Source organism: Nycticebus coucang, chromosome 20 (assembly GCF_027406575.1).
Source record: "Nycticebus coucang isolate mNycCou1 chromosome 20, mNycCou1.pri, whole genome shotgun sequence".
Classification (NCBI taxonomy): domain Eukaryota; kingdom Metazoa; phylum Chordata; class Mammalia; order Primates; family Lorisidae; genus Nycticebus; species Nycticebus coucang.
Window position 1 is genome coordinate 27,910,362 of NC_069799.1, and position 11,814 is coordinate 27,922,175.

General features: G+C 37.2%; 1 pseudogene; it reads right to left on the reverse strand.

Moving 5' to 3' along the window:
- Positions 1-10,370: 10,370 nt before the first annotated feature.
- LOC128572738 (cyclic AMP-dependent transcription factor ATF-4-like) lies at positions 10,371-11,398 on the reverse strand (annotated as a pseudogene).
- Between the last annotated feature and the right edge of the window lie 416 nt (positions 11,399-11,814).

Here is an 11,814-nt window from a genome sequence, read left to right on the forward strand (position 1 = left end):
CTGATTTTATATACAATTTGGAATGCTTACATCAAACTGGTTAATACAACAACTTGAATGGAACTGGAGACCATTATCTATATGTATCTCAGGAATGAAAAAGCAAACAGCACATGCCCTGACTAAGTGGGAGGTAACACAGGTACACAGAGACTCCAGGAGGTGTAAAGAATGTTGGAGACTAAAAAGGGGAGAGTGGGGGAAGGTGAAGAATGAAAATTTTCCTGCTGGATATAGTGACACTGCCCTGGTGATCGGCATGCTGAAAGCTAAGACTTCAGCATTATACAATGTATACATGTAGCAAAAATAACTGTACCCCCTTAATATTCTGAAATTAAAAAAAAAAGTTTGGCATTCTGGCGTAAGCCTTTAGCTATTCTGCTAATCCTAATCTTTCTATTTTTATCCTTTATATGTATAACTGAAGTTTCAAAACAATGAATAATAAAAGAACATACAAGGGGTAATTTCAATAAAATCAGAAGAAAGAAAACCCAACAACTGCAGATCAGGTGCAGGGAAGAAAGAAGACACTGGGACTCATCAGAATTGGCGCAGAAAACCATTTGGAGATTCCAACAAGGAAGAAAAATGAGATTTAAGGTTACTGGTGGCAGCATCAGCACTCAAAAAGTATCAGGAAACATCTTCCCCTACAAGGAGAGGGTCCTCCTGTAGTGTGGACTGAGGTGCACAAGTCACATAGACACAGAGACAGGAAGTAATCAAAGGTTAATGTAGCAAAGGGTGTGGAGACAGCCTGGGGAGCGGATGTGGGGCTAACAGGGCAGCCTTTTCTGGACTGAAGGGTTCACCATCCCAGGCAAGGCCAGTGGTGAGGAGATGATAGGAAGTTGGGGTGGAGAAGACAGCAGGAATGCACACACTTCCTAACAAAGCAGCAGACACTGAGAAACCAGGAAAGCCTCCCTGGTGACTGCAGCCTAAATGGAATCTTCTCGGTAATAACTGGAAAAGAAATTAAGTCTTAAGAATGTATGAAAATGCAGTTTGCTGGAGACAATATTATAGAAATAAAAGAGCTAAAAATAAAAAGCCAATTTCCTAGCAGGATAAATAAATTTACTGACAAATCGTAGCCATAAAGCAGAACTAAGTCATGACACACTGTTTGAATTTGATTTTCAAAGAAAACATCCTTAATAAAGAAATTTTTGCATGAGAGAACATGACAGAGTTCTCAAGTAAACACAAGTACACAGAGAATTGACAACCTTTCAAGAAGAGGAAATTGTCAGACAACATAATGATACAAAATGAGAATTTACTGGAGTTAGGAGGAAATTTTAAGAAAATGATGGAAACGAGGCAAAGTGTCTAATGCTCGTAATCCTAGCATTCTGGGAGGCCCAGGTGGTAGGATCACTTGACCTCAGGAGCTGGAGACCAGCCTAAGGAAGAATGAGACCCTGTCTCCACTAAAAATAGAAAAACTAGACAGACGAGGTGGTGCCTGTAATCCCAGATACTTGGGAGGCTGAGGCAGGAGAATTACTTGAGTCCAGGAGTTTGAGGCTGCTTTGAGTTATAATGATGCCATGGTACTCTACCTGGGACGACAGAGTGAGATTCTGTCAAAAAAAAAAAAAAAAAGGAAAGAAAGAAAGAAAGAAAATGATGGAAAACATGCTAATTGCTTCATGGTATTATGCATCAGTAAAACAAATTAGATAAACAAGTAGTGAAACATAAAACATATTTAAAGATATACTAAAACAAAAGGCAATAAGATAGAAATATCAATAAATTTGGATGATAAAGGAAGCAGGAGAAGAGAGAAAAACCTATTTTACCCTTTCTTTTGCTAGCAGACCAATAAATTTAGCGTTACTAGAAAGCCAACTATGGGTATTTAGTCTTGACAAAGATATTTTTATACTTTGTTAAATTATTAGCATAAAGATAATACCATAAATATAAACATTTTACGTGGAAAAAGGTTAAGTAGTAGACCACTTACTGAGGGCCTTTTTAAAATAATGAGAAGGGACTGTAACATAAAGTAGGAGAGGACACATGACATATGTCAGTCAAAACACCTATGGCCTCACACACTGAAAGGGAAAGACCGCGGCTCTCACTTCTCACACACTCATTCCTTGCACACTCCATGACACATCTCTCCATTCACTCAGGTCTCTTCTCCGCTATTCTGACCAGCAAATATAAAATGGTGATATAGTTTTCATTCTATTTTATTTTCTCCATAAATTAATACACTTTAACATATTTTTTGAAGTTATTTATTATCTCCACACTAGCATGTAAGATCCATGGGATGACACATTTTACTCAATTTTATCACCTGTGTCTCTTGAAAACCTAACACAGTGCCATCTCCAAAGAAGATGCTGAAAAATAAATACTTCCTAACTAAGTATCTTTATTCACTTTGAGGGAAAGAGAGGATTGAGTCAATAGTTAACTGCTAGGATGATCATGAAAAGAGAGCATCATGTTAGCAGCACATTTAAAATTGAACAATAATCTCAAAAAAAGTAGTCTTAAAAAAATAAGAAGTTAACTGATGACTCCATACTGACTTTCAGAGTCAAAGCATTCTATAATAGACATACTCTTATTTGACAATGTGAATGTTACTTTCTTTGCATCATCATCATTATTATTAGTATTGCTTAATAAAAAAAATTAAAAAAAAATCGAGCAATATCAATATTGAAAAACATCAATAAGCTATGGCTGAAAAGTGATATGGCAGTAACATTTATTTCTCAGATGATTAAAGCCTATTTTTTATTTATTATTTTATATAATCTCTTAAAATATGTTATATGTATTTATATATTTGTATGCATTATTAAAAATGATTGAAAGTAATTCTTCCATATTATATTAAAGCTCTATAGCTACCAATATGCTGTAAGTGGTCTCAGTCATTCTGCCCTTTCTTTTGTTACCTCCTGCCATATAAGAGAAATGGCAGTTTAACTAGAATTTAAATAATTGTTTCATCTTCAACTCCTTAAAATCTTTCTTTCTCTCTTTCTCTCTCTATCTCACACACACATACAAACACACAGGCACTCACACACACTATTAGTCTTTAATAGTGTTGAGGAAGAGAGAATTAATGGAAGATGAAGATATCAATTAACTATTGCTACTCTTAATGTATGAAAAATTCCAAAATTCTAACATATGGCCAATGTGAAATTCTATGCCTTGTATTTTGAATGTGTACATACAAGTTTAATTTTGTGTATATTCCCCTGTTTCGATAAAATAGAGTTACTTCACCTTAAGACTGCATTTTATTTTGTAATTCAGATTAAATTATTTTCAATTTTGACATAAATAGAAAGAATTTTCAGAAATACACATTCTGATTAATGCCCATTCATGTTTTGCTTGGCCTCAATTCCATGTCATTTGCTCAGGGCCAGATTTTAATAACTGAACTTAACAATAATCTTCCTCCTCCCCGAAAACTTCATTTCCCCTTCTCATCGTAAAACTGCAACATCCTTGAACTTGACAATCTTTCGCTGAAGCACAATTCAAAGCTCTACTGAGCAGTAACCATGATCCAAGAGTGAGTGGAAAGATTCTAGGATGTCCTGGTCTTTCTGTCTCCATGAACCTTAAAGTCTGTAGGTTTATGAAAGACTTTGTTTTGTCAGAAGTCAGTTAGCTTCATGTATTAGCTCTGTGATCTAATGAGGGCAGAATGGCTGGACTCAGAAAAGAATAGGTTTTCTGATGCCAATATACAAATATTTATTCACTTGGTCAACTGTTCAAATAAGTACAACATTTTTGTTATGCAAAACAAGTAAGTCCTAGAGATCTGCTGTGCAACATTGAGCCTATATAGCAAACAACATTGAACTGTGTTTAAAAGTTTAGAGGGGTTGGGCAGTGCCTGTGGCTCAGTGAGAAGGGCGCCAGCCCCATATGCCGAGGGTGGCGGGTTCAAACACAGCCCCAGCCAAACTGCAATAAAAAAATAGCCGGGTGTTGTGGCGGGCGCCTGTAGTCCCAGCTGCTGGGGAGGCTGAGGCAAGAGAATCGCGTAAGCCCAAGAGTAGAGGTTGCTGTGAGTCGTGTGACGCCACGGCACTCTACTCGAGGGTGGTACAGTGAGACTCTGACTCTACAAAAAAAAAAAATGTTTAGAGGGTAGATCTCATGTTAAGTGTTCTTACCACAAGAAATAGATTAATTAATTAAATCCAACATGAGCCAGGCACTGAATTTAGCCTTGGAGATGTTACGATGAGCAAGTTTATATGTGGCAACCCCCTACTAGAGGTTTAATGTAGTTTATTAAAATAAATAGTCATTTTCATAAAAGTCAAAGCCTTCTTTATAGTATAATATGAATAGGCACAGACAGAATGGTTTTAACATTACATTTCTCTGGCTTTTAGAGAGCATTTTTAACCAGTAAAATTCAACCTGAAGAAAATCGTATTAGTGTTTGCCAAAGATTACCTTTTAAAATGAGGGATAATTTTGGTCCAACATACGTGAAATGGTCCTATCTTGTCAGAAAATCTAGTTAAAATTGGGAAAAGGCATTTCATTTCAATCCTCTGTAAAGCTACATAATTGTGAATTAGAGATGGATCAAGTTTAGGGACATGTTTGAATTACACTATAGTTTTTAGCTGCAACTGATTAGAAAGTTCCTACCCATATGTTCATCCACATTGCTTTTCCTTATAAAAATTTTGAAAATGAGGACATTTCTATATGCAGGATTTGTGATTCATGCTTTAACCACATTATAATTCACATTTAATACTTGAGGATACCTGAGATTGTAGGTGATCTCAACTTCTTCTGGGATGGTCCTTTCTGGTCTAGTATTTCTGATGTGATTCCATGATAAATCTCAGGGGTTATAAATAACAAACATTTGAAATGTTGAGAGAAGAGTATAAAACTTATAACTGAAGGAGAAAGGGGAGCAGATGCCCTCCTGACACACAGGAGGTAGAATGCATGGCCTACTTTTTATGTATTGTTGCATATTTACGGAAAATGAAATTAAAACCAGTGCCCATAAGCTACACAGACAGAATATAAAATAAGGAGCAGTTCTGAGAGGGAATTAAGGAGAGTAGCAATTCCCTGTAGGGATACAAGATCTAGATTCAGAGCATAGCTTATCTATTATTATAATAACACAGGCACTGCAATCCCAACTCACCAATTAAACCTTGAGAGATTTAATGGAGATTTATGGTCCTGGGATCACTCTTTTTTGGGGAAACAAAGAGTTACCATCCAATCGACCACATACTCACAACAGAAATCTAATGGATGGGCAATCTGGGCTTACTTTTTAATATTTAATTAAAAATACATCTATTGATCACTTTGAAAATTTTGAGATGAGATATCAAAAATTAATTTTGATTTATTAAATAAAGTTAAATAATAAAATATAAAAGAAAATGACACTTGAAAGCAAAAAGAATAAAATCCAAAAGAAAAAAATTCAAAAAAATATAAAGAATACTAACCCAGAATTTATGAATGAAAGTCATTTTATTTTACACTATGACAAAATTTGATTATTTCATCCATGTAGATAGAATGACTTTAGAAATTCTTTTATATCAAATACCAATGTATCTTTATGGAATTACTAAGTCTTCATCACTCTTATTATTTCTGTGAATATGATACATAATATAAATAATCAAATATGTGGAGTCTCCCTTGAATGTTGGGTAGGCAGTCATAGAGTTTATTGAGTTGGGGATTACAATAGATTCAGATCAGCTAGATTAAGATTTTGTTTTCTAGTTGATAAACTACACTTCAGAAGCTTCATGAGTTATAAAGGCCATGCTTCACATAGAGCAACCTCAGAGCCTACACCTCGATGGAGAGACCCAGATTTGTCTCTCTGTGTCATAGAGCCCCCTGGAGACAGCAAACCAGATAGCAAACACACACACATAATGCACCAATGAGCATGACAGCTGTGACATAAAATGTTGGAAACGACAGAGGATACTGGTGTTGAAATGACAAGATAAGTACACCTTCATAAAAGGAGGTCATGATTATCTTATTCATTGGATTTAATCCAAAATAGATCTTCTGTGTTGGTAGTATGGGAGTGAGCATAGGGTACCTTCCAAAATAGATCTTTATATTTTCCCCAAATTTTTAACAAAGTGAATTTTGTAATATGAGTTAAGTAATACTATATAAATATTTTTGGCCAAGATTATAAATTGTTGAGTTGTATTTTTAATAAATTACCGATAGTAATATTTAGTCAGCAATAACTTTTTACTCCAGTGATAGTTTCCAAACGTCAATATATTAAGTGGAGATCGTTTTGAGGTTGTAATTATTTTTCTTTATCTTTTTTCTTTCTTTTTTTTTTTTTTTTTGGTGACTATCTGCTATTGCCAAGTAAAGAGGAATGGTCAAAAAACTGACGTTACAGTCATAAAACTTACCTTTTTATAAATAACCTTATATTACCTGGGTGATCACATAGTTTGTTAATATAATTTTTACAGGTTTTAGAAGGCATGTACAGGTATGGCAACAAATATTGAAAGACAGAAAGAATGAGACAGACACATTGTTTAGAACAAGCAAAAGTTTACTTTAGGAAATGATATTTAGGATGGATAATTGGGATTAATAGGATTAAATAGGATTATCCAGGGGTGAAAGTAAAGGAAGAGACCATAGTGATATAGCATAGCATATATGCTGAAGAAATGTGGGTACTGGAGTGTTAAAGAACCATCAAGGCAAGGGAAATTCCACAAGGAAACATACAAGCAAGAAATAAGCAATTTCAAAAGTTTCTTCGTTATGGCTGATGTTTTCTAGAAAATCAGAAAATAAGATTTAGAACAAAAGACAAGTTCAAAATTAACTTGTCTTTTTTATCTAAAGCAGTTACAGGATTATTGTATTAATATAATAACATAGCATTGTAACTTTTCACTCTGTTGGATATAGTTCTAGTCATGTTTCATGAAACATGACCCAGGCTGACACGCAGACTCTCCAGTAAGAAATGATTTTGTTCACTGGGTTCTTTTCATCTCTCTACCTACAATCATCAATATTCTAAAGAGAAATGGGTTCTAAAATGAAGAACCACAGTCAATTTACAGTGGCTATGTAGTATGAGTAAAAAGTAAACTTTTGCTTCTATAAAGGACAAAGATTTTAACACCACATTCTTTTCACACCTCATAGCCAACACTATACTGACAGATAGGCATTTGATCATTTCCCTGATAAGATTCTACCCTCAAAGTGAGTTGTGTTTCCAATCATAGATGATTCCGTGATTTGTCATGTCAGAAAAACAAAAGAGCCAGTGAAAACAAATACAACTTTCTTATTGATCATACAGTCTGTCCTCTGTGTCTGTAGGTTCTTCATTGGTGAACTCAACAAACAGGGGATTACAAATATTTGGGGAAAATGGATATTTGTATCTGTAGTGAACATGTACAGACTTTTTTCTTGTAGTTATTCTTTAGAGAGTATGGTATAAAAACTATTTGCATAACATTTACATTATATGAGATATAAGTAATCTAGAGATGATTAGAAGATGATTATTCTGTAGATAATCTACAGAAAGATGTGTAGATTATCTTCAAGTTCTATACCATTTTGTATGAGGGATATGAGAACTGATAGATTTTGGAACTTGTGGAAGGTACTGGAGTCAATCCCTCAGGGATATCGTGAAATGACTGTATATGCAATGCAACTGCAGTTTCAGTCATTAGTGTTCCTCTTCTAAATGTCTTTAACTTCAATCTCATTAGACAGCATTCTATCCCACCCTCAAACTCCATTCTAGTATAACTCAGTTTAAGCTATTCTGTTCCAATCTATTAAACCACCCTGGAGAGTAATCTTACATAGTTCCTCACAGTTATATTTGCGGAAGAAAAAATGCAATACATTTAAAATAAAATATGAAGTCTAAAATGCTATGCTATACAAGAGAGCTGTAACCAAATGCTATTGAAATACAGAAAAATAAGCAATTGATAGTATGGGACATTCCTTGTTAGGGAATAATGTAGCCAAAAGATATACATAATTGTTCATACATACTACCTTGAAAGACTAACCCATCACAATGCAACTAATTTGTATCATTAGGTTTCTCTGATCCGATTGTCTAGAAGATATTTAAAATTTGGAAGCCCTTAAAAAATTAGGGATTATAGGGCAGCGCCTGTGGCTCAGTTGGTAGGGCGCCGGCCCCATATACCGAGGGTGGCGGGTTCAAACCCGGCCCCTGCCAAACTGCAACAAAAAAATAGCCGGGCGTTTGTTGGGTGCCTGTAGTCCCAGCTGCTTGGCAGGCTGAGGCAAGAGAATTGCTTAAGCCCCGGAGTTGGAGGTTGCTGTGAGCTGTGTGATGCCACGGCACTCTACCCAGGGCCATAAAGTGAAACTCTGTCTCTACCAAAAAAAAAAAAAAAAAAATTAGGGATTATAGAAGTAAGAGTAAAGGTTAGGACTAAAAGAAAACCCTAAGATATTCAAAATTTGGAAGCCCTTAAATAATTGGGGATTATAAAAGTAAGAGTAAAGTTAAGGACTAAAAGAAAACCCTAAACATATGTGGGAACATTTTTTTGAAGTAAGAATTTGTATAGGAGTGCTGAAAATATAATTGTCATATATTTTTAAAAGACATGGACAAGCCATTAGAAAATAGTATGAATAGCATTTGAAGTGGAAAGGGCAGGAGTCTAGAGAGGCAATAAATTGCCTAGCACTTTATAGAGGAGACAGAACATTGGTACTTAATTTTTCTGACTTTGTATATCAATGAACAGGCAAGGAACACAATCGGTTTATGTTTGTTTTGTGTTGTTATTACAAGAGAGTTGTGAGCATGCTACAGGAGGTTGAGAGACAAAGTTGAACAAATACACTGAAATGACTGCAATAATCCATATAAAGTTTGGTTATTTCTTGGCCAATGATGGAAACAACAAAAATGGGATCAAAGAAGGGATCAAATTTTGGTATTCATTTTTTTTTTTTGATCCAACAAGTTTTGCTGATGGTGGACTTGGAAAAAAATAAGTCAAAAAATAACTTCAAGTTATTTGCTTTCAAATTTTCTGTAATAAGAAAACTATAGGAAAAACAAAGAATACTGAAGAGATAGAGGACAGAGAGAGTAGAGGACTGCTTTGCTCTGCTCAGTTTTAGAAACTATTTAGCTATCAGGTGTGCAGTCATTTGCAAAAGACATGTTTAAGGATAATGTCTGGATTAGAAATATTTACATCCGGGAAGTACTATCTTATAAAGTGTAGGTATAACAATATGGATAAATTACTTAAGGGAAGAAAACAAGATGGTATAAAGAGAAAGGAACACGGTTGAGGAGAGGTCCTTGCTGAGATCAGAATAGGATCCAGTGCACAGGGGTAATGCTGAGGAAGCTTTTCTACCATGACAAAAGAAAATATAAAACACATGGGTACAGTAGCAAACATGTTGCTCTGAAGTTCTCTTCTTCATGAAGTTCGCTCTTTTCTTAGAGATATCAGAATAAAGGCCTACAGCTCAGAAAGAAGATGGGGGTCTGGGTGTTTTGGAGGTTTAAGCGGAGGGCATCAGAATGCAGTCACATATGCAAGTAAACAAGAGATGGACTTGGGGACTGTGACGTGATCCCTGAGCAGCACAGAAGGCCCAGTGAGGTTAGTGAGCATGAGTATAAAGGGACATAGTCACCATGGTTGTGCATTATTTTCCAACCCTATTAGATTGACTGACCTGGATTGGAAGACGGTTCCATTTATACAGTATAAAGAAACATATATGATGAATCAAGAAAAGGAGAGGAATCAAAGACATATACAAGAAACAATGGACAATACTATTTGATTTCATCAGGTCGGGATTTGAAAGTTCAAAAAAGTTCAGTATTTCTCAGAAGGACAGTGCGAATAAGCAGCAAAAACTGGAATTTGAAAACAAGTGTACAGGGCTCAAGGCTTTCTGTTGGGCCATGCTGTTTTGGGGTGGTAACCCAAGTATTATACGGTTTTAGCACACTCATAACCTGTTGACCATAGTAGTACAGCTAACTTCTTTCAGGCTTCCTTCATGTACTAGTAAATAATTCAAGAGGACAACACAGACCTTATAGAAAAGCAATATTTATTATTTTCTGTATGCTTTTTTAATTCACAGACAGAAACTTTCTTGTCTCCTCTTACACATACCCTAAAATAGCTTAGTACTTTTATTTTATTATTTTTTTCCACTACAAAATAATTTACTGTAACACACAGCTTCAGCACTGCTCGCTGTGTACAAGCACACAACACTCCTGACTGCCCTAACTAGGGGACCCTTTTCTTCCCCCTTGCTTTGTGGACCTCTTCAATCAAATCTTTCAGGTACTAGATCTCCTTGGCCAAGGAATCTGCCTTCTCTTTCAGAGCCGCATTCTTCTTTTCCAGCTCTTTGCCTTCACCAGCAAGGGCTTCTTGCTCTGCTCTCTTCTTCTGGTGGTACCTAGTTCTTTTCAGCTTCTTATCCAGCTTCTCACCCTTTACTTTTGCTGCTATTATATTCTCTCCAGGAGGGTCATAAGGTTTGGGGCGACCAGAACCACAGAGGACACCTGGAGATGGCAGGCTCCTATTTGGAGAGCCCCTGGAGGAGCTATGCTGGGGAGAGCCCAGATATGACTCCGGGCTCATACAGATGCCACTGTCATTATCTGAGGAGTTGTCTTCCTCCTTTACACACTGAGTAATCATGGTAATGTAAGTAGTAGAGTCTGGCTTTCCATCTCCTTCAGACATATCCACTTCACTGCCCAGCTCTAAACTAAAGGAATGATCTGGAGTAGAGGACAGGACCCCTGGAGATACAGAAAGAGGTTTCAGGAGGGTGAGGGGGGAAACCTAATCATTTTTGTTGAACTTTCTGGGAGATGGCCAATTGGGTTCACTGTCTGGGGGGCTCCTAATTGGTCTCCTGGGCTAAGGGGGCAAAGAGATCACACATGTCATCCAACATGAACAAAGGCTCATCCGGCATGGTTTCCAGGTCATCCATACCCAACAGGGCATCAAAGTCAACCTCCTTCAGATCCATTTTCTCCAACATTCAATCTGTCCCAGAGAAGACATCCTCCTTGCCCTTGTTGGAGGCACTGACCAACCCATCCACAGCCAGCCATTCAGAGGAGCCCACCTCAGCCTTGTCACTGGAGAACCCATGAGGTTTGAAGTGCTGGGCCACCTCCAGGTAATCATCTAAGAGATCTAGGCTCTCTTCAGTCCCCAAACCCGAGTGGTCGAAGGGGGGCAATCAAGTCCCCCGCCAACACCTCGCTGCTCAGGAAACTCATCCTGGTCATGTTGTGGGGCTTTGCTGCAATCCAGGAACGCGCTTAATCCGAAGGTGTCTTTGTTGGTTACAGCAATGCTGCTGCTGGATGCTGTGAGGAGCGCTTCTCATAGCCTCCAGCAGCATCATTGCTGTAACCAAGCCGCTTAAGCCGCTGGGGGTTGCCGCTGCAGAGCCTGGTGCTGGTGCAGCAGCTGCAAAGGCCAACGCTGCCGCGGGCACAACTGCCTCTAATACGCCATGGTGGCCGCGGACCCTGGGAGAGGGGAGGAGGGAAAGACCAACTGCGGAGAAACTACAAGCAGGTGCAGCAGAAAATCAAGTTAGTACTTTTAAATATATTCATATATGTACATATACACATATATGCACATATGGTTGTGTACACCCACACATACAAAGATGGACAATAAAATTTAAGGTTGA